General features: G+C 41.3%; 1 protein-coding gene across 1 annotated transcript in view; it reads left to right on the top strand.

Annotated features, from left to right (window-relative positions):
• The window catches only part of MADD (MAP kinase activating death domain), a 372537-nt gene that overhangs the window by 308603 nt on the left and 42706 nt on the right, over positions 1-21228 (top strand). The gene's annotated exons all lie outside the window — the stretch shown is intronic.

The raw sequence follows: 21228 nt of genomic DNA on the forward strand, positions 1-21228 counted from the left end.
GGGATTAAATCTCCTGTTAGCAGGAAGTGGCAAAGAGCACCACAGCAGAGCTGTATATATAGCTACTCCCTTCCCTCCCCCTCCAGTCATTCTCTTTGCCTGTGTTAGTGATAGAAAGAGGTAAAGTGAGGTGTTAGTTTTAGATTCTTCAATCAAGAAGTTTTTTATTTTAAAATGGTGCCAGTGAGCGCTCAGACGCGCAGTATCATCCGGATCGCATAGACAGCAAGGTCCTGGGCTCCGGTGGGGCCTAAGTTGTTTTGCCAATCGAAGGGTCTTAAAAGCTTCTCAAGCAGCAGCAGTGTGTTCCGGGGGCAGGTAGGCGAGGTGCAGGGGCCTGAATAGATAAAAAGTTTGTTATAACTGATAAATTCGGTATATATTGCTATTTTACACATCTAAGCAAGCTGGTGCAATACTGTTAGAATATTTTGGGCACATTAGAACATTTTTTGTTGCCGCAAACGTTGTTTTGAAGATATCAGAAAAATTGTTGCGCTTTTATTATTTAAAGGCACAGTACACTTTTTAGTGTTAACATTTTTGTCTATGTAATTTGAATTCAGAGCTCAATATTTCAAGTAAAGAACGACTATTATTGCTATTTCTAGTCTGTTTAACATGTCTGAACTTGATGAAACTAACTTGTTCTATGTGTTTAGATGCCATTGTGGAACCCCCTCTTACTTTCTGTCCCTCATGTACTGAAAGGGCCTTACAATGTAAAGAGCAGATTTTATTTAAGGAAAGTGTGTCTAAGTATGATTCTCAGTCTGAGGAGAATCAGGGTATGCTGCCAAATTCTTCCCAAGCGTCACAACCTTTAATGCCCACCCAAGCGACGCCAGGCTCTTCAACCGCGTCTACTTCATTTACTCTGCAGGATATGGCGGCAGTTATGTCATCTACCCTTACAGAGGTATTATCTAAGTTGCCAGTGTTACAGGGCAAACGCAGCAGGACAGAAGTCAATTTGAATCCTGAGTCCTCTGATGCTTTGTTGACCATTTCCGATGTACCCTCACAGGGATCTGATTTGGGGGTCAGGGAACTTCTGTCTGAGGGGGAACTTTCCGATTCGGGAAGTGTGTTACCTCAGACGGATTCGGACATCATGTCCTTTAGATTTAAGCTTGAACACCTCCGCCTGTTACTTCGGGAGGTTTTAGCGACTCTGGATGACTGTGACTCTATTGTGGTACCACCAGAGAAATTGTGTAATATGGACAAATACTTAGAGGTAGCTGCTTACACTGATGTTTTTCCGGTTCCTAAGAGAATTTTGGAGATTATTAAGAGGGAATGGGACAGACCGGGTATCCCGTTCTCACCTTCTCCTAATTTTAAGAAAATGTATCCCATATCTGACACTGTTCGGGACTCTTGGCAAACAGTCCCTAAGGTGGAGGGAGCTATATCTACCCTGGCTAAGTGTACAACTATTCCTATTGAGGACAGTTGTGCTTTCAAAGACCCTATGGATAAGAAATTGGAGGGTCTTCTAAAGAAATTGTTTATTCATCAGGGTTTCCTTTTACCACTGCGGCGGCCTTCTGGTTTGATGCATTAGAAGAGTCTCTTAAGACTGAGACTCTTTTAGAGGATATTTTAGATAGAATTAAGCCTCTTAAGCTGGCTAATTCTTTTATTACAGATGCCGCCTTTCAGATTGCCAAATTGGCAGCTAATAATGCCGGAGTTGCCATTTTAGCGCGTAGAGCGTTATGGTTAAAATCTTGGTCTGCTGATGTGTCATCTAAGTCAAAGCTTTTGGCTATTCCTTTCAAGGGAAAAACCCTATTTGGCCTGACTTGAAAGAAATCATTTCTGACATTACGGGAGGTAAGGGTCATCTCCTACCTCAGGATAGAACTGCTAAACTTAGGGGTAAACAAAATAATTTTCGTTCCTTTCGGAACTCTTCTTCCTCTTCTTCCGCCAAACAGGAAGGGAATTTTGCTCAGGCCAAGTCCGTCTGCAGACCCAACCAGGCTTGAAACAATTGTAAACAACCCAAGAAGCCCGCTGCTGCTACCAAGACAGCATGAAGGGGCGGCCCCCGATCCGGGACCGGATCTAGTAGGGGGCAGACTTTCTCTCTTTGCCCAGGCTTGGGTAAGAGATGTTCAGGATCCTTGGACACTGGAAATCGTGTCCCAAGGGTATCAATTGGAATTCAAAAATTCTCTCCCAAGGGGGAGGTTTCATCTTTCACGATTGTCTGTAGACCAGATCAAAAGAGGCGTTCTTACGTTGTGTAAAAGACCTCTCTACTATGGGAGTAATTAGTCCCATTCCAATACTAGAACAGGGGCAGGGGTTTTACTCAAATCTTTCCGTGGTCCCCAAAAAAGGGCACGTTTCGCCCTATTTTAGATCTAAAAAGTCTAAACAAGTTTCTTCCTTCAAGATGGAGACTATTCGAACAATTCTACAGTTGATCCAGGAGGGTCAATATATGACTACCGTGGACTTGAAGGATGCATATCTTCATATTCCTATCCACAAGAATCATCACCAGTTCCTAAGGTTTGCCTTTCTGGACAAACATTTTCAGTTTGTGGCTCTTCCCTTCAGGTTGGCCACAGCACCCAGGATCTTCACAAAGGTTCTAGGGTCACTTCTGGCGGTTCTTACCATCTGGCAAAGTCTCATACAGACATGGTCCTGTCCTTTCTGAGGACTCACGGGTGGAAGGTGACTCTAGAAAAGAGTTCATTAATTCCACAGACAAGGTTTCCCTTCTTGGGAACCCTAATAGATTCCATATCTATGAAAATTTTCTTGAAGGAGGTCAGAAAGTCAAAGATTCTGAATACATGCCAAGCTCTTCAGTCCAATCCTCGGCCATCAGTGGCTCAGTGCATGGAGGTAATTGGATTGATGGTGGCAGCAATGGACATCATTCCGTTTGCTCGTTTTCATCTCAGACCACTACAACTGAGCATGCTCAGGCAGTGGAATGGAGATTATGCAAATTTGTCTCCTCAGATAGATCTGCATCAGGAGACGAGACTCTTCTTTGGTGGTTGTCGCCGGATCATCTGTCCCAAGGGACGTGCTTCCGCAGACCCTCATGGGTGATAGTGACAACGGACGCCAGCCTACTAGGTTGGGGTGCAGTCTGGAATTCCCTGAAGGCTCAGGGTGTGTGGATTCAGTCGGCGTCTCTTCTTCCAATCAATATTCTGGAATTAAGAGCAATATTCAATACGCTTCAGGCGTGGCCTCAGTTGGCTTCAGTCAAATTCATCTGCTTTCAGTCGGACAACATCACAACTGTGGCTTACATCAATCATCAGGGAGGAACAAGGAGTTCCTTAGCGATGGCAGAAGTATCCAAGATAATTCGGTGGGCGGAGGCTCACTCTTGCTATCTGTCAGCAATCTACATCCCAGGAGTGGACAACTGGGAAGTGGACTTTTTAAGCAGACAGACGTTTTAACCCGGGGAGTGGGAACTCCATCCGGAGGTCTTTGCCACTCTGATCCTCAGATGGGGCAGACCGGAATTGGATCTGATGGCGTCTCGTCAAAATGCGAAGCTCCCGACTTTGTCCCCCCACACTAGTATTAGAAATAGTAGAGCGCTGCCCTGAAGTCTACCTATACATCTATATGGTATGCCCTTATTCTATAACGCTCCGCCCCCCCCCCCCACTATCCTCCCCACTTCAATTATAGCGGCTCTTGTCCGCTGAATTTCCTTTTCCCTTCCCATGCTAACTTGGTCCAAAAGAGACCAACCAATTTTATTCCACACTTGCCTCACCTTAGTTCACATCATTCTATGATGGTTAGTCTTGACAAGGTGGAAGTCACTTACTCTTCATAAAAGATATAAAAATGAGGTCTCATTATTCATCCATGATATTCTTGCCGAGCTTGTTATACAATATCACTTTTATGATAACGACATATTTCATAACTATGATACTCCTCTGTTTTACTTGATGCTCAGAATTCATGCCCAGAGTTTTTTATATGTTTACTTACTACCTATGTCTCTGGGTATATGTTGTAAATCTCATTGTTTTGTTTATGTTGTCATTGGATGACTATTATATGTAACATTCCTTATAACCTCAATAAAAAAATTATTTAAAAAAAAAAAAAAAAATGCGAAGCTCCCAAGATACGGATCCAGGTCAAGGGATCCTCAGGCCGAACTGATAGATGCCTTCGCAGTGCCTTGGTCGTTCAACCTAGCTTATGTGTTTCCACCGTTTGCTCTCCTTCCCTGGGTGATTGCTCAGATCAAACAGGAGGAGAGGGCTTCAGTAATTCTAATTGCGCCTGCGTGGCCTCGCAGGACTTGGTATGCCGATCTAGTGGACATGTCATCTCTGCCGCCGTGGAAGCTTCCATCGAGGCAGGACCTTCTCATTCAGGGACCCTTCCAACATCCGAATCTAGTTTCTCTGCAACTGGCTGCTTGGAGATTGAACGCTTGATTTTATCTAAGCGGGGGTTCTCTGATTCGGTCATTGATACTTTGATTCAGGCACGTAAGCCTGTTACTAGAAAGAGCTACCATAAGATATGGCGTAAATATCTTTATTGGTGCGAATCCAATGGCTATTCATGGAGTAGAGTTAGGATTCCCAGGATTTTGTCTTTTCTCCGAGAAGGATTGGAGAAAGGGTTATCAGCAAGTTCATTAAAGGGACAAATCTCTGCTTTGTCAATTTTATTACACAAACATTTGGAAGATGTTCCAGACGTTCAGTCTTTTTGTCAGGCTCTGACCAGAATCAAGCCTGTGTTTAGACCAATTGCTCCACCCTGAAGTTTGAATTTAGTTCTTAATGTTCTTCAAGGGGTTCCGTTTGAACCCGTGCATTCCATAGATATTAAGTTGTTATCTTTGAAGGTTTTATTTTTGGTTGCTATTTCTTCTGCTCGTAGAGTTTCTGAGCTTTCAGCATTACAATGTGACTCGCCTTATCTTATCTTCCATTCTGATAAGGTGGTTTTACGTACCAAACCTGGTTTCCTTCCTAAGGTTGTTTCTAATAAGGATATTAATCAAGAAATTGTTGTTCCTTCATTATGTCCTAACCCTTCTTCTAAGAAGGAGCGTCTGTTGCATAACTTGGACGTTGTCCGTGCCCTGAAGTTTTACTTGCAGGCGACTAAGGAATTTCGTCAATAATCTTCATTATTTGCTGTTTTTTTCTGGAAAGCGTAGGGTCCAGAAAGCATCGGCTACCTCTCTTTCTTTTTGGCTGAAGAGTATCATCCGTCTGGCATATGAGACTGTGGGACAGCAGCCTCCTGAAAGAATTACGGCTCATTCTACCAGGGCTGTGGCTTCCTCACGGGCATTTAAAAACAATGCTTCTGTTGAACAGATTTGCAAGGCTGCAACTTGGTCGTCTCTTCACTCTTTTTCCAAATTTTCCAAATTTGATACTTTTGCTTCTTCTGAAGCTGTTTTTGGGAGAAAGGTTCTTCAAGCAGTGGTGCCTTCCGTTTAGGTTCCTGTCTTGTCCCTCCCTTTTATCCGTGTCCTGTAGATTTGGTATTGTATCCCACAAGGAAGGATGAAATCCGTGGACTCGTCATATCTTGTAAAAGAAAAGGAAATTTATGCTTACCTGATAAATTTATTTCTTTTACGATATGACGAGTCCACGGCCCACCCTGTCATTTCTAAGACAGATATTTACTTATTTTTACTAAACTTAAGTCACCTCTGCACCTTTGGCTTTTCCTTTCTCTTCCTAACTTCGGTCGAATGACTGGAGGGGGAGAGAAGGGAGGAGCTATATATACAGCTCTGCTGTGGTGCTCTTTGCCACTTCCTGCTAACAGGAGATTTAATCCCACAAGTAAGGATGAAATCCGTTGGCTCGTCATATCGTAAAAGAAATAAATTTATCAGGTAAGCATAAATTTCCTTATTTCACTTTGGAAGAGCTGACCAGAGAGCTTTTCAACATGTCTGGTTAAATGTTGTCAGTAAGAAAGTATCAGATAGGACAGGCTGTAGAAAGAAAGAGTGAGAGGAATGAACAAAGAAAATAAAACTAGGAAGAGAATACAGTGCAACACAAGTCAATAGCTTTGTTGTTTGCATCTTGTAATTGACCTTACAAGATGATCATATTCATAATACAGCTAATGAAGCTGTCATTATTACATTGGTCACCGCAAGATGCTATGTGTTACGTCCCCAAACACATAGATAAAGCCCCACTCTTAAACTGCAGAAAATTGCTAGTCCCGAGCAAGAGAAAGCCAGTCATCAGCAGCAGTCAGCTGTGTTCAGTTTGGCAGCTGCAGTTCCATTTTGCACTGAAATGTTCCTGTAACTTAATGTAAGGGGTGCCATAGGAACTGGGAAACCTCCTGCCCCCAATAATTTTATCTCATATCTACCTCCAATATTTCCTTCCTAAGATAGGGAGAGTCCACAGCTTCATTCCTTACTGTTGGGAAATACACCACCTGGCCAGCTGTGGACTCTCCCTATCTGGAAGGAAAGGAATTTATCTGGGAAGTATAAATTATGTTTTCTCACAACTGGAGGCCATGGGAACCCATAAGTCAACAAGGGATGGTTGATGTGGGATAACATTTAATAAACACAGCATTTGAAGATTTTAGGGATGGGAAAGCATCATGCCATAGAGCTCAACATCTGCTGCCCCTCCAAAACCTGACTGCCCAGGCCATAATATGTGGTTATTGCAGGGATTTAGGTTCTCCCAAATCTCAGGATAATATAGGTTGTGCTATAGTGTATTGTCTGATATCCTGTGATACTGAACTCAGATATGTTGTTTCCACTTACCTCCACTTTTCTTTAAAGGGAAAGTCTACACATTAGTCATCTTAAAGTCTTACTCTAGATTAAGCTGCAAATATCCTCCTGCATCCCTTTCTATATCATGCAGCAGGAACAGTTAAAAAGTTATATTAAAATTAATATTGTTTCTGGCTACTTTGAAATTGCTTCCAAGTTCTGCCCACTGATGACATCACACTCTGGGCTGCATCTAGGCACTCTGCTGAATAGCTTTGACAGTTTGTTGAATCCAACTAGTGAGTCTTTTGTGACTAGTGAACCTATTATGCAGCCCAGGTCGTTATGTCATCAGTGGGCGAAGCTTGGCTGCCATTTGAAAGTGGCCAGAAACGATAGTAATTTAATATAGCTTTTTTTATAATGTTCATTGCAAGCCACCTAGTTGACCTCTGTGAAACGGTTACATTTGCACCAGGAGCGTTCTTGCGCATTTACCGAGTAGGATACAATCAGTGCCTGGCAACTGTGTACTCCGGAGAAAGAGCATTACATTCTGAAGTGGGTGGATGTATTGGGAAATTTAATCAGGCCCATGTTTATCCAAACAAGACTGTCCCTTTCTCAACTGCTGCTCACATTAGCTGTGGATTAAATGTTTCTTAAAGTTCATCTGGTGCTTTGTTCAGAAGATTTAACAAACCATAGCCCCCCAGTATGTTGTAATTTTGTGATCTAGTGTCATCACTGTTAGGTTTATACTCTGACTTTATTAAACCCATATTTCTTTTCTGTGGCATGGAGAGTCCACAATGCCATTTTAATTACTGGTGGGATATTCAACTCCTGGCCAGCAGGAGGAGGCAAAGAGCACCCCAGCAAGTTGTTAAGTGTAAATTCCCTTACCCATAATCCCCAGTCATTCTCTTTGCCTTTGTCAATGGAGAATATGCAAAGTCGGTGTCTGAAGAATTTTATCCTTTTTAATGGGTACTTTTCCCTGCAAGCAAGGATTGGGGACTAGCTGTGTCCACGTCAATCTCTTTAGTAAGAATAGTAATGGCTTTTATCAGTTAGAAGGCTGCGAGGTAGTCTTTGCTTTACTTCTAACATTTATGCTACCTCTATATAGAAAACCAGGGTTGGTTACTCTGTTTTTTTCTTTTCTCTCCATGTCCCTGTCAGCAGTTGATTGAGGCTGACAGACTGTGAAGTGCTGTGTCTGCTCCACAGCAGAAGATCCTGGAGGGTAAGTCCGTTTATATCCTTATTCAAACCCTTCCCTTGGCATCTATAACTTTAACTGTCATCAGGGAAAGGGAGGACTTTGAAGGGTGACCAACTGACACCTCCATTGCCCTCTTGGATGGGTCCGGAAACCTTAGTTATATCCCAGGTTGGGGATATCAGTTATTTGAGCAGCTTGGATCTACCGGCATCCCCTTAAACAGGCTCCGGTTTATTTATTATTGGGTGTTTCCCTCTGACATAACTCAACTACCCTCATAGTTTTGTTTACAGTTAAAAATGACACGGGGTTGAGACTTTTATTTATTTGTGTGGACCTTTATAATGGAGCATCTACACTCTAGCTCCTTTAGCTGTTATGTTCCTCATTACAGCATTCTTCTTTATTAGTAAGATGCTAGATAGCGATGACCACATTTGAAGGGTTTCTCCCCTCATCTGTTATCGAGTTAATAATTTAGAGGGGTCTCGCTGGTGCACTAAGCTTCAGGTGTTTAGCTTTTGTGTCAGCTCTATTTTATTATATGCGGCTATGTACCTTTATCCTCATATTAGAAGACCACCATTGTGGGCGGATACTATGGCGCTGCTAGCCAGCTATGCGGTTTAGGAGCCGTGAGCGTTCGCTCTGGAGTCTTTTATTCACATAAACATCTTGGAGTTGAGAGCAATTTACAATGCCTCATCAGCCTGGCCTCAACTAGCTTTAGTCCGGTTTATCAAATTTCAATCGGACAATATCTCCTCGGTGGCTTACATCAATCACCAGGGAGGAACTCTAAGTTCCTTAGCAATGAAGGAGGTGACTTGCATTCTCCAATGGGTGGAGTCACACAATTGTCTCCTCTTTGCCTTCCGCATCCCAGGGGTGGACAACTGGGAGGTGTTTATTTCTGAGCAGGCAGACTTTTCATTCTGGGGAGAGGGCTATCCACCCAGAGGTTTTCAATGATAACTCACAGGTGGGGGTTCCAGAGTTGGATCTAATGGCGTCTCTTCAAAACGCCAAGGTTCCAAAGTACGGTTGAAGGTGAAGAGATCCTCGGGCTGCTCTGATAGATCCTTGGATCTTCTCTCTGGCATACCTGTTTCCTCTGTTTGCTCTCCTTCCGTAAGTTATTGATCGTATCAAATAGTAGAGAGCATTGGTAATTCTATTACCTCCTGCATGGCCTCGCAGTATCTGGTTCATGGATCTGGTAAGGATGTCATCTCTTCCTCCTTGAAAGTTACCTCTGAGGAAGGACCTTTTAATTCAGGGTCCATTCCTCCATCCACACCTGGATTTTCTGAAGCTGACTGCTTGGAGATTGAACTCCTAGTTCTGTTTAGACGTGGGTTTTCTGAAGCGGTCATTGATACTATGCTTCAGGCTCGTAACCCTGTTACTCGTAAGATCTACCATAAGGTATGGCGTAAATATCTTTATTGGTGCAAATCTAAGGGTTTCTCCTGGAGCTGGGTGAAAATTCCCCGTATTTTATCTCTGAAGGGTCAGATTTCTGCACCGTCTATTCTTTTGCACAAATGTCTGGCAGATTTGCCAGATGTTTGTTTTTTTACAGGCCCTGGTCAGAATCAGGCCTGTGTTTAAACCTGTTGCTCCTCCTTGGAGCCTTAATCTTGTTCTTAAAGTTTTGCAACAGTCTCCGTTTGAGACAATGCATGTTGTTGATATAAAATTGTTATCTTGGAAGGTTTTGTTTCTTCTTGCTATTTCTTCCACTTGCAGAGTTTCTGAGTTTTCAGCTCTGCTGTGCGATTTCCCCGTACCATATTTTTCATGCAGATAAGGCGGTCCTTCGTACTAAATTGGGTTTTTTCCCTAAGCTGGTGTCGGATCGAAACATTAATCAGGAAATTGTTGTTCCTCCTTTTTGTCCTAATCCTTGTCATAAGGAACGTCTTTTGCATAACTTGTATGTTGTGCATGCTCTAAAATGTTATCTACAAGCTACTAAAGATTTTCTGCAATCTTCTGCCCTGTTTGTGATTTTCTCTGGAAAGCGTAAGGGTCAGAAGGCCACTTCTACTACCCTTTCCCTCTGGTTAAGAAGTATGATTCGTTTTGCTTGAGAGACAACTGGACAGCAGCCTCCTGAGAGAATTACGGCTCATTCCACTAGGGCTGTCTCCTCATCCTGGGCTTTCAAAAATGAAGCTTCTGTGGAACAGATTTGCAAGGCGACAACATGGTCCTCTTTGCATACGTTTTCCAAATTCCACAAATTTTATAATTTTGCGTCGACTGAGGCCTCTTTTGGGAGAAAGGTTCTTCAAGCGGTGGTGCCTTCTGTTTAGGTCCTCCTGCCTTGTTCTCCCTCCCTTTTCATTCCGTGTCCTCTAGCTCAGGTATTGGTTCCCTTTAGTAATTGGAATGACTTTGTGGACTCTCCATGCCATAGGAAACAAAATGTATACTTACCTGATAAATTTATTTATTTCCACGACCCTGCCCTCTTTTTAAATTATAATTCTGCAGTTTTTTTTGTAAACCTCAGGCACCTCTATACCCTTGTGTTTCTTCTTTTTCCATTTTCCTTCAGCTGAATGACTGGGGATTATGGGTAAGGGAAGTTACACTTACCAGCTTTGCTGGGGTGCTCTTTGCCTCCTCCTGCTGGCCAGGAATTGAATATCCCATTAGTAATTGGAATGACGTTGGGGACTCTCCATGCCCGGAAATAAATACATTTATAAGGTAAATTTTGTTTTTTTCTTAAATGATTTAGAAAGAGCATGCAATTTCTTTCTAATTTACTTCTATTATCTAATATGCTTCATTCTCTTGATATCATTTGCTGAAAGACATATCTAGACAGGCTCAGTAGCTGCTGATTGTTGGCTGCACATAGATGCCTCATGATTGGATCACCCATGTGCATTGCTTTTTCTTCAACAAAGGATATCTGAAAAATAAAGTTTTTCAAAATTGTATTCTCTATCTGAATCATGAAAAAAATACAGTTAAGGACCAGGGACGTGCCTGACGCATCCTCTGGGGTTTCAAGTGGTGGAAGCGATTGTGTTCGCTTCCAGCAGCTTTCAAGGTATTTCTTACAAGGTATTGCAGTGATGCCTTGATATTGAGGCATCACTGCAATACCCTTTTTTACCCACTGATGCAGAAAGTCACTCTGTGGCCCTCTCTGCATCGTTCCGCGATGGTGCCGATCATGGCCGGTGCTAGGATTTTTGGCCACACAGGCGAGGATATATTTTGCCGCCCCCCCCCCCCACATGATTACATACCATCCCTGTTGCTAGTTAAAGGTATATGAAACACAATTTTTTCTTTCATGATTCAGACAGAGCATGCAATTTTAAGCAAATTTCTCATTTACTCCTATTATCAATGTTGTTTCCTTCTCTTGTTATCTATATTTGAAAAGTAGGAATGTAAGCTTAGGAGCTGGCTCATTTTTGGTTCAGCACCTGAGTAGCTCTTGCTAATTGGTGGCGAAAGGCAAATCTAACTGTAGTAGCAAATTAAACAGTGGTTGCAAATCAAACAGTGGTAGTACTGCCTAGCAAATCAAACAATGGTTATGCCACATAAAAATCAACACAGACATGCACTAATACATACACTCAGACCCACACTAACACAGAGACACTGACATAGACACACACTAACACAAACAGAGAGACACACAGACACCAATACAGAGACAGAGAGACACTAACAGACACCCACTATCTCAGACACACAAACACTAACACAGACACAAATTAAGAAAAGAGAGCTCAGGGAGGGCTGTACTGCCAGTGACAGTAAATGAGGGGGCAAAGTCCTCAGCACAGTAATATAGGGGCTGGTTATAGGGTTCTGCAGCTAATGACATTGCAGATTGCAGCGCTGGAAAACTCCCACGATGTGCTCTACTTGTGATGTGTTTTTTTTTCTATTCTTCCCAACAGTAAAAAAGATAACTATGGAGGAGACCAAAACAATAGACTAATTCAATGGGTTGGTAAAGTCTGTAAATACATTTACAGCCTGCAAGCCACTATATAATAAACAGATTATTTATTAGAGTAAAAAATGAACAGACTTTACCAACCTCCTGTCCATAAATTAGTCTATTGTTTTGGACTCCTCCATTATAGTTATATTTTTTACTGTGTTGAATGTATATAAAAAAAACAAAAAACATTACAAGCAGAGCACATACTGGAAGTTTTCCAGTGCTGGAATCTGCAATGTCATTTTAGGGTTTCCACTGCCAGTCACACCACCACCACCACCTCCTATGCAAATTTCCACTCCCTCCAATCAAACATTCCACTTGACACTAACTCTGACAGACAGTCTCACACACTACACTGTCACTTGCAAAACCAGGAGCCTCGTGCATCTAATTTCTGCCCGCCCGGGCCGCCCCCCAGACCCTTACCTCAGTCCCCCGCCATCCTACACACTGGGCATATCACCTCTACTATATAATCTGCAGGGCATATCACCTCTACTATATAATCTGCAGGGCATATCACCTCTACTATATAATCTGCTGGGCATATCACCACTACTATATCATGATGCACTGGGCATATCACCATTACTTTATCATCTGCTGGGCACATCACCACTACTATATCATGCACTGGGCATATTACCATTGTTTTATGCTATTTTTTACTTGTTTTCCTATGTAAGCAATGCCCAGGGTTACAGGTGTAGATATGTTTTAGAACCTCAGTCTGTTGATAATTGCCACAGAGATCATCTTTATTGTAATCTCATCCCATGTGTGACAGATGCCAGCAGACATTTGGTTTCTATAACAAAGTTGATATATTTGATCACATTAAATATTATGAACATTTTGCTTGTCTTCGCTGGAGCTTTTTCTGGAAAAACTTAAACTTACAAGGATCTTTTCAAAAGCAGATCTCATAGAAACATAGAAACATAGATATTGACGGCAGATAAGAGCCATAGGCCCAGCAAGTCTGCCCGACCTTACCTAACAGTATAAACTTATCTAGTTCGTAGGATAGCCTTATGCTTGTCCCATGCATTTTTAAAGTCCCCCACAGTGTTTGTTGCTACTACCTCTTGAGGAAGTTTATTCCATAAATCAATCACTCTTTCTGTAAAGAAGTGCTTCCTCAAATTACTTCTGAATCTACTACCCTTTAGCTTGAGCTCATGACCCCTTGTTCTTGAATTTTCCATTTTATGTAAAATACCCACAGCCTCAGTTTTACTAAACCCTTTAATGTACTTGAAAGTTGCTATCATATCACCTCTTTCCCTTCTCTCCTCTAAGCTATACATATTTAGGTCATTGAGCCTATCCTGGTAAGTTTTATTTTTTAGACCATGTACCATTTTGGTAGCCCTCCTTTGCACAGATTCAAGTTTGTTAATATCCTTCTGAAGATATGGTCTCCAGAACTGCACACAATACTCAAGATGAGGCCTAACTAATGATCTATAAAGTGGCATAAGAACCTTACTATTTCTGCTGCAAATACCTCTACCAATACATCCAAGCATTCTGCTAGCCTTACTCGCTGCATTACTACATTGTTTACTAAGTTTTAAATCATCTGAAATAATAATTCCCAAGTCCTGTTCCTCGTCTCTAACAGTCAGTAAAGTGTCATTGAGTCTGTAATTAACATTTGGATTTTTCTTCCCTAAATGCATTATTTTACACTTTGCTGTGTTAAACTTTAGACCCCAGTCATTTGTCCAATCCTCCAATTGTTGTATATCACTTCTCATTTTGTCTACCCCCCCCCCTGGAACATCCACTCTGTTGCAAATTTTTGTATCATCTGCAAAGAGACATACTTTCCCCTGTAGCCCTTTGCTGATATCGCAGATAAATATGTTAAACAAAACAGGCCCCAGAACTGACCCCTGAGGAACACCACTAGTAACAGCCCCCTCTGCTGAATGAACTCCATTTACTAAGACACTTTGTTTTCTGTCCTTAAGCCAGCATTCCACCCAGTTCACAATTTTTGAATCTAGACCAAGGAGATATAGTTTGTGAATAAGTTTATTGTGTGGGACGGTGTCAAATGCTTTGCTGAAATCTAGATATGCTACATCAACTGCTCCTCCCTTGTCTAATACTTTTGTTACATAATCAAAGAAGTCAATTAGATTAGTCTGACATGATCTCCCTGAAGTAAAACCATGCTGATTTTGGTCCTCTAAATTGTTTGTCTTTATGTAAGTCATAATTCTTTCTTTTAAGAGGCTTTCCATTAATTTCCCTACTACTGAAGTTAAACTAACTGGTCTGTAGTTGCCAGATTCTTCTCTACTGCCCTTTTTATGAAGGGGTATTACATTTGCTATTCTCCAATCATCTGGGACAGCTCCTGTTAATAGTGACTGATTAAACAGATCAGTTAATGGGACAGTTAGCACTGATCGAAGTTCTTTTAAAACCCTTGGATGAATATTATCAGGACCCACTGCCTTTGTAACATTTATTTTTGATAATGCTAACAAAACCTCATCCTCTGTAAAAAGATTACTGTTAAGCTTGTTTCTATTTTGCGTTGCATCCCTTAATGTAGACATTGTATCTTCACAATCTTTAGTGAAAACAGAACAGAAGTAATCATTGAGACAGTCTGCAATCTGCTTATCTCCTTCTATTATTCTACCATCAACTGATTTCAATTTTACTATTCCTACCTTATTTTTTCTTCTTTCACTGATATATCTAAATAATGTTTTGTCCCCATGTTTTACTGACTCTGCTATCTTCTCTTCTGCATGAGCTTTAACCTTCCTAATTAACTGCTTAGTCTTTTTTTGTTGGAGTCTCCATATTTTCATATCATCATCTGCTTGTGTGTGTCTGTAATTTTTATAAGCTATCTTTTTTGTCTTTACAGCATGTGCTACTTCTTTGGAAAACCAAATTGGTTTCCGCTTTCTTTTACTTTTACAGACATGTCTAATACAGTGTGCGGTTGCATCTAAAATGGCACCTTTCACAAATTCCCACTGTTCTTGAACCCCTGTAATAAGAGTTTTCCCCTTTAAATAGTTCTTTAGGTATTCTCCCATTAATGAAAAATCTGCCGTCCTAAAGTCTAAAACTTTTGTTTTAGTCTGGGTGGACAGTTCCTGAACATGAATACTAAACCAAACAGATTGATGATCACTGGATCCTAAGTTCTCACCTACAGACACATCTGAAACTGTATCACTGTTTGTAAGTATTAGATCTAATATAGCTTCCTTACGAGTTGGTTCCTTGACTAATTGTTCAAGTGATTCCCCTAGCAGAGATTCAAGAATATACCTGCTTCTAGCCGATCTGGCAGAAGGAATCTTCCAGTCTATATCTGGCAAATTAAAGTCCCCCAGTACTATAACCTTACCCTTCATGGTCATTTTGGTTATTTCATCTAATAACAGATTGTCCAGTTTTTCATCCTGCAATGGAGGCCTATATACAACCCCTATTCTAAAAACATTTTTATCTCCAATTTCCAAAGTCACCCAAATACTTTCCACCTCATCATTTGTTCCTACAATTTCAGTAACCTTTATATTTTCATTTACATACAAAGCAACTCCTCCACCTTTCTTTCCTACTCTGTTCTTTTTAAATAACCTGTATCCAGGTATGACTATGTCCCAGTCATGCAAATCATTGTACCATGTTTCTGTTATAGCTACTAAATCCAAGTTGTCCCTAGTCATTATTGAAATGAGTTCAGGTAATTTATTTCCTAAGCTGCGAGCATTTGTGCTCATGGCACGAAGAATTTTTCTACTAGAATTTCTAGAATTGTTACTTGGACTAACAGTTTTGGCATGCTGTGGGGGGCAGGTGGATATATTAATGCTACCCCCCCTTTATTAGTTTAAATGATTTCTAATAAAGTATTTAAACTCCTCTCCCAGATACTCTGTTCCTTTAGCATCCAAATGCAAGCCATCTCTCCTAAATAACCTAGTATCTTTCCAAACAGAGCTATAATGGCCAATAAAACCAAATCCTCGTTCCCTGCACCACTTATCTAACCAAGAATTAAATGTTGTTATCCGCTCCATCTTTCCTGCTTCCTGGCCATACACAGGTAAAATAGCAGAAAATGATAGAGTTGATGCCACAGTCTCTAAATGATTACCTAGGTCACAAAACTCTTTCTGAACAGCAGCAACATGATTACTAGCCAGATCATTTGTTCCTAAATGTACAATCACATCTAACTCGCTTCCCTTTTCTGCTGCCTTAACAATTCTCAAAATACGATTCTTATCCCTGTGAGCAGTAGCTCCTGGAAGACATCTAACCTCCCTTGTTTCTCCTTTACTTTCACCCAAATACACATTCCTCAAAATAGTCACCCACTAACAGTCTTTTTCTCAAAAACACATCTGCAGTTCTTTCCTGTGTTATGTTACCTGGAGAATCAGGTGCCAATAGATTTAAATTACCTGTTACAGCTTCAGAGGGCTCAGAAACAGCAATCTCCTCATCACAAGTATATTCGGCAAGAGCATCTCCTTTTCATTTCATACATACTCACATGTTAATAACTCACTGATTTTACATGATCATGTAAGCAGCAATGATAAGATGTTACCTCATTATTATCACAAAACCATGTAAGTAAATTCCCTTCTCTCTCCGGTGACATGATCCTAGTGCTCTATACACAGAAAGACAAGACAGGGAAAACGACTCAGTCCAGTCCTTACCGCTCCTGCAGACTTTTTATTACACTCATATATATTTCATTCAGCTATAATAAAAGCAACAAATAAAGTGCTTTAAGCCAAAAGACGCATGTCACAGCTTGATTAGAATAAGAATTTTTGTATCAGTAGACAGATTCTTTGTTATGGTACCAACTATGCACCATACGGTCAGATTATGTGTGACGACAAATAATAATAATAAATAACCTAGCCACATAAGATAAGCGTGAGTGTCAGAGCTCAACCTCGCTCTATTCACAGCACATTACATATGTGAATTACAGAAATGATGTCTATGATCTATGATTCAAGCTATGCACTTTGATTTGAAAATGTAATGTTACAGACTGAATGGTTAGCTGTGAAGTATCTACCTCACAATCATGACTCCGACTTCAGTACAGTGCCGGTCTGGCTGTCTGGGTCGGGCGTCACTCACGTGGCTAATTGAGTCACGCGTCATCAGGCATCCACCACACAATTTCCCTCTCAGGAGTAGCAGTTTAAGGCAGCGCACATGCCAGCTCCATACGGCTTAGATGACGCGTGACTCAATTAGATAGCTGTTTGGGGGGGCGGTCAGGGGGGATCCAACACTGCACAATACATATACATTTAAAAAAAAAAAAAAAAAAAGCCTTTTATTGTAGTACTGGCAGACTTTCTGGTGGGGGAAGAGTGCTGTTTGAGAGGGGTCAGGGAGGAATCGGGGCGGGAGGCTGATCTCTACACTAAAGCTAAAATTAATCCTTCAAGCTTCCTACAAGCTACCCATTTAACCCCTTCACTGCTGGGCATAATACAAGTGTGATGCGCAGCAGCATTTAGCGGCCTTCTAATTACCAAAAAGCAACGCCAAAGCCATATATGTCTGCTATTTCTCAACAAAGGGGATCCCAGAGAAACATTTACAATCATTTGTGCCATAATTGCACAAGCTGTTTGTAAATAATTTCAGTGAGCAACCTAAAATTGTGAAAAAGTGAACACATTTTTTTATTTGATCGCATTTGGCGGTGAAATGGTGGCATGGAATATACCAAAATGGGCCTAGATCAATACTTTGGATTGTCTTTTAAAAAAAAAATAATTAAAAAATATCCATGTGTAGGGTTATTCAGGGATTCCTGACAGATATCAGTGTTACAATGTAACTATCGTTAATTTTGAGAAAAAAAAAGGGTTTGGAAATAGCAAAGTGTTACTTGTACTTATTTCTTCTGTTATGTGCGATCAGTCCACGGGTCATCATTACTTCTGGGATATAACTCCTCCCCAACAGGAAATGCAAGAGGATTCACCCAGCAGAGCTGATATAGCTCCTCCCCTCTACGTCAGTCCCAGTCATTCTCTTGCACCCAACGACTAGATAGGATGTGTGAGAGGACTATGGTGATTATACTTAGTTTTTATGACTTCAATCAAAAGTTTGTTATTTTACAATAGCACCGGAGCGTGTTATTACTTCTCTGGCAGAGTTTGAAGAAGAATCTACCAGAGTTTATTACTATGATTTTAACCGGAGTAGTTAAGATCATATTGCTGTTCTCGGCCATCTGAGGGAGGTAAAGGCTTCAGATCAGGGGACAGCGGGCAGATGAATCTGCATTGAGGTATGTAGCAGTTTTTATTTTCTGAATGGAATTGATGAAAAAATCCTGCTATACCGTTATAATGACATGTATGTATACACTTCAGTATTCTGGGAATGGTTTTTCACCGGAACTACTCTGTTAAAGGTCACTAATCCTTTTAATAAATATTGTCATGTTAAACGTTTTTGCTGGAATGTAGAATCGTTTACATTGCTGAGGTACTGAGTAAATAAATGTTTGGGCATTATTTTCCACTTGGCAGTTGTCTGCTTTAAATTGTGACAGTTTCGTTTCTCCTCACTGCTGTGTGTGAGAGGGAGGGGCCGTTTTGGCGCTCTTTTGCTACGCATCAAAAAATTCCAGTCAGCTACTATTATATTTCCTGCATGATCCGGTTCACTGACAGATCTCAGGGGTCTTCAAACTTCTTTGAAGGGAGGTACATTCTCTCAGCAGAGCTGTGAGAATTTTTATTGACTGTGAATAAAAACGTTACTCTATAATTTTTTATGTCAAATTTAGTTATTTACTAATGGGAACAAACCTTTGCTAAAAGTTGTGTTATTTTAAACTTGATGCTATAACTGTTTCAGTTCATTATCTCAACTGTCATTTAATCGTTAAAGTACCTCTTTGAGGCACAGTACGTTTTTGCTAAAAAAGATTATAACCAGGTTGCAAGTTATTGCTAGTGTGTTAAACATGTCTGACTCAGAGAATATCTGTGTCATTTGTTCCAATGCCAAGGTGGAGCCCAATAGAAATTTATGTACTAACTGTATTGATGCTACTTTAAATAAAAGTCAATTTGTACAATGTGAACAAATTTCACCAAACTGCGAGGGAAGAGTTATGCCGACTAACTCGCCTCACGCGGCAGTACCTGCATCTCCCGCCCGGGAGGTGAGTGATATTATGGCGCCTAATACATCTGGGCGGCCATTACAGATAACATTACATGATATGGCTACTGTTATGACTGAAGTTTTGTCTAAATTACCAGAACTAAGAGGCAAGCGTGATCACTCTGGGGTGAGAACAGAGTGCGCTGACAATACTAGGGCCATGTCTGATACTGCGTCACAGCTTGCAGAGCATGAGGACGGAGAGCTTCATTCTGTGGGTGACGGTTCTGATCCAAACAGATTGGATTCAGATATTTCAAATTTTAAATTTAAATTGGAGAACCTCCGTGCATTACTAGGGGAGGTCTTAGCAGCTCTCAATGATTGTAACACCGTTGCAATACCAGAGAAAATGTGTAGGTTGGATAAATACTTTGCGGTACCGGCGAGTACTGACGTTTTTCCTATACCTAAGAGATTAACTGAAATTGTTACTAAGGAGTGGGATAGACCCGGTGTGCCGTTCTCACCCCCTCCAATATTTAGAAAGATGTTTCCAATAGACGCCACTACTCGGGACTTATGGCAAACGGTCCCTAAGGTGGAGGGAGCAGTTTCTACTTTAGCTAAGCGTACCACTATCCCGGTGGAGGATAGCTGTGCTTTTTCAGATCCAATGGATAAAAAATTAGAGGGTTACCTTAAGAAAATGTTTGTTCAACAAGGTTTTATATTGCAACCCCTTGCATGTATCGCGCCGATTACGGCTGCGGCAGCATTTTGGATTGAGTCTCTGGAAGAGAACCTTAGTTCGTCTACGCTAGACGACATTATGGACAGGCTTAGAGTCCTTAAACTAGCCAATTCATTCATTTCGGAGGCCGTAGTACATTTAACTAAACTTACGGCTAAGAACTCTGGATTCGCCATACAGGCACGTAGAGCACTGTGGCTAAAATCCTGGTCAGCTGATGTTACTTCTAAGTCTAAATTACTTAATATACCTTTCAAGGGGCAGTCTTTATTTGGGCCCGGGTTGAAAGAAATTATCGCTGACATTACAGGAGGTAAGGGCCACGCCCTACCTCAAGACAAAGCCAAAGCTAAGGCTAGACAGTCTAATTTTCGTTCCTTTCGGAATTTCAAACCTGGAGCAGCGTCAACCTCCACTGCACCAAAACAGGAAGGAGCTGTTGCTCGTTACAGACAAGGCTGGAAACCTAACCAGTCCTGGAATAAGGGCAAACAGACCAGGAAACCTGCTGCTGCCCCAAAGACAGCATGAACCGAGAGCCCCCGATCCGGGACCGGATCTAGTGGGGGGCAGACTTTCTCTCTTCGCTCAGGCCTGGGCAAGAGATGTTCAGGATCCCTGGGCGCTGGAGATCATATCTCAGGGATACCTTCTAGACTTCAAATTATCTCCCCCAAAAGGGAGATTTCATCTGTCAAGGTTGTCAACAAACCAGATAAAGAAAGAAGCGTTTCTACGCTGTGTACAAGATCTGTTATTAATGGGAGTGATCCATCCAGTTCCGCGGTCGGAACAAGGACAAGGGTTCTACTCAAACCTGTTTGTGGTTCCCAAAAAAGAGGGAACTTTCAGGCCAATCTTAGATTTAAAGATTCTAAACAAATTCCTAAGAGTTCCATCGTTCAAAATGGAAACTATTCGGACAATCTTACCTATGATCCAAAAGGGTCAGTACATGACCACAGTGGATTTAAAAGATGCTTACCTTCACATACCGATTCACAAAGATCATCAACGGTATCTACGGTTTGCCTTCCTAGACAGGCACTACCAGTTTGTAGCTCTTCCATTCGGATTGGCTACGGCCCCAAGAATCTTCACAAAGGTTCTGGGCGCCCTTCTGGCGGTACTAAGACCGCGAGGGATTTCGGTAGCTCCGTACCTAGACGACATTCTAATACAAGCTTCAAGCTTTCAAACTGCCAAGTCTCATACAGAGTTAGTTCTGGCATTTCTAAGGTCGCATGGATGGAAAGTGAACGAAAAGAAAAGTTCTCTTTTTCCTCTCACAAGAGTTCCATTCTTGGGGACTCTTATAGATTCTGTAGAAATGAAGATTTACCTGA

The sequence above is a fragment of the Bombina bombina genome, chromosome 7, assembly GCF_027579735.1.
Source record: "Bombina bombina isolate aBomBom1 chromosome 7, aBomBom1.pri, whole genome shotgun sequence".
Taxonomy (NCBI): domain Eukaryota; kingdom Metazoa; phylum Chordata; class Amphibia; order Anura; family Bombinatoridae; genus Bombina; species Bombina bombina.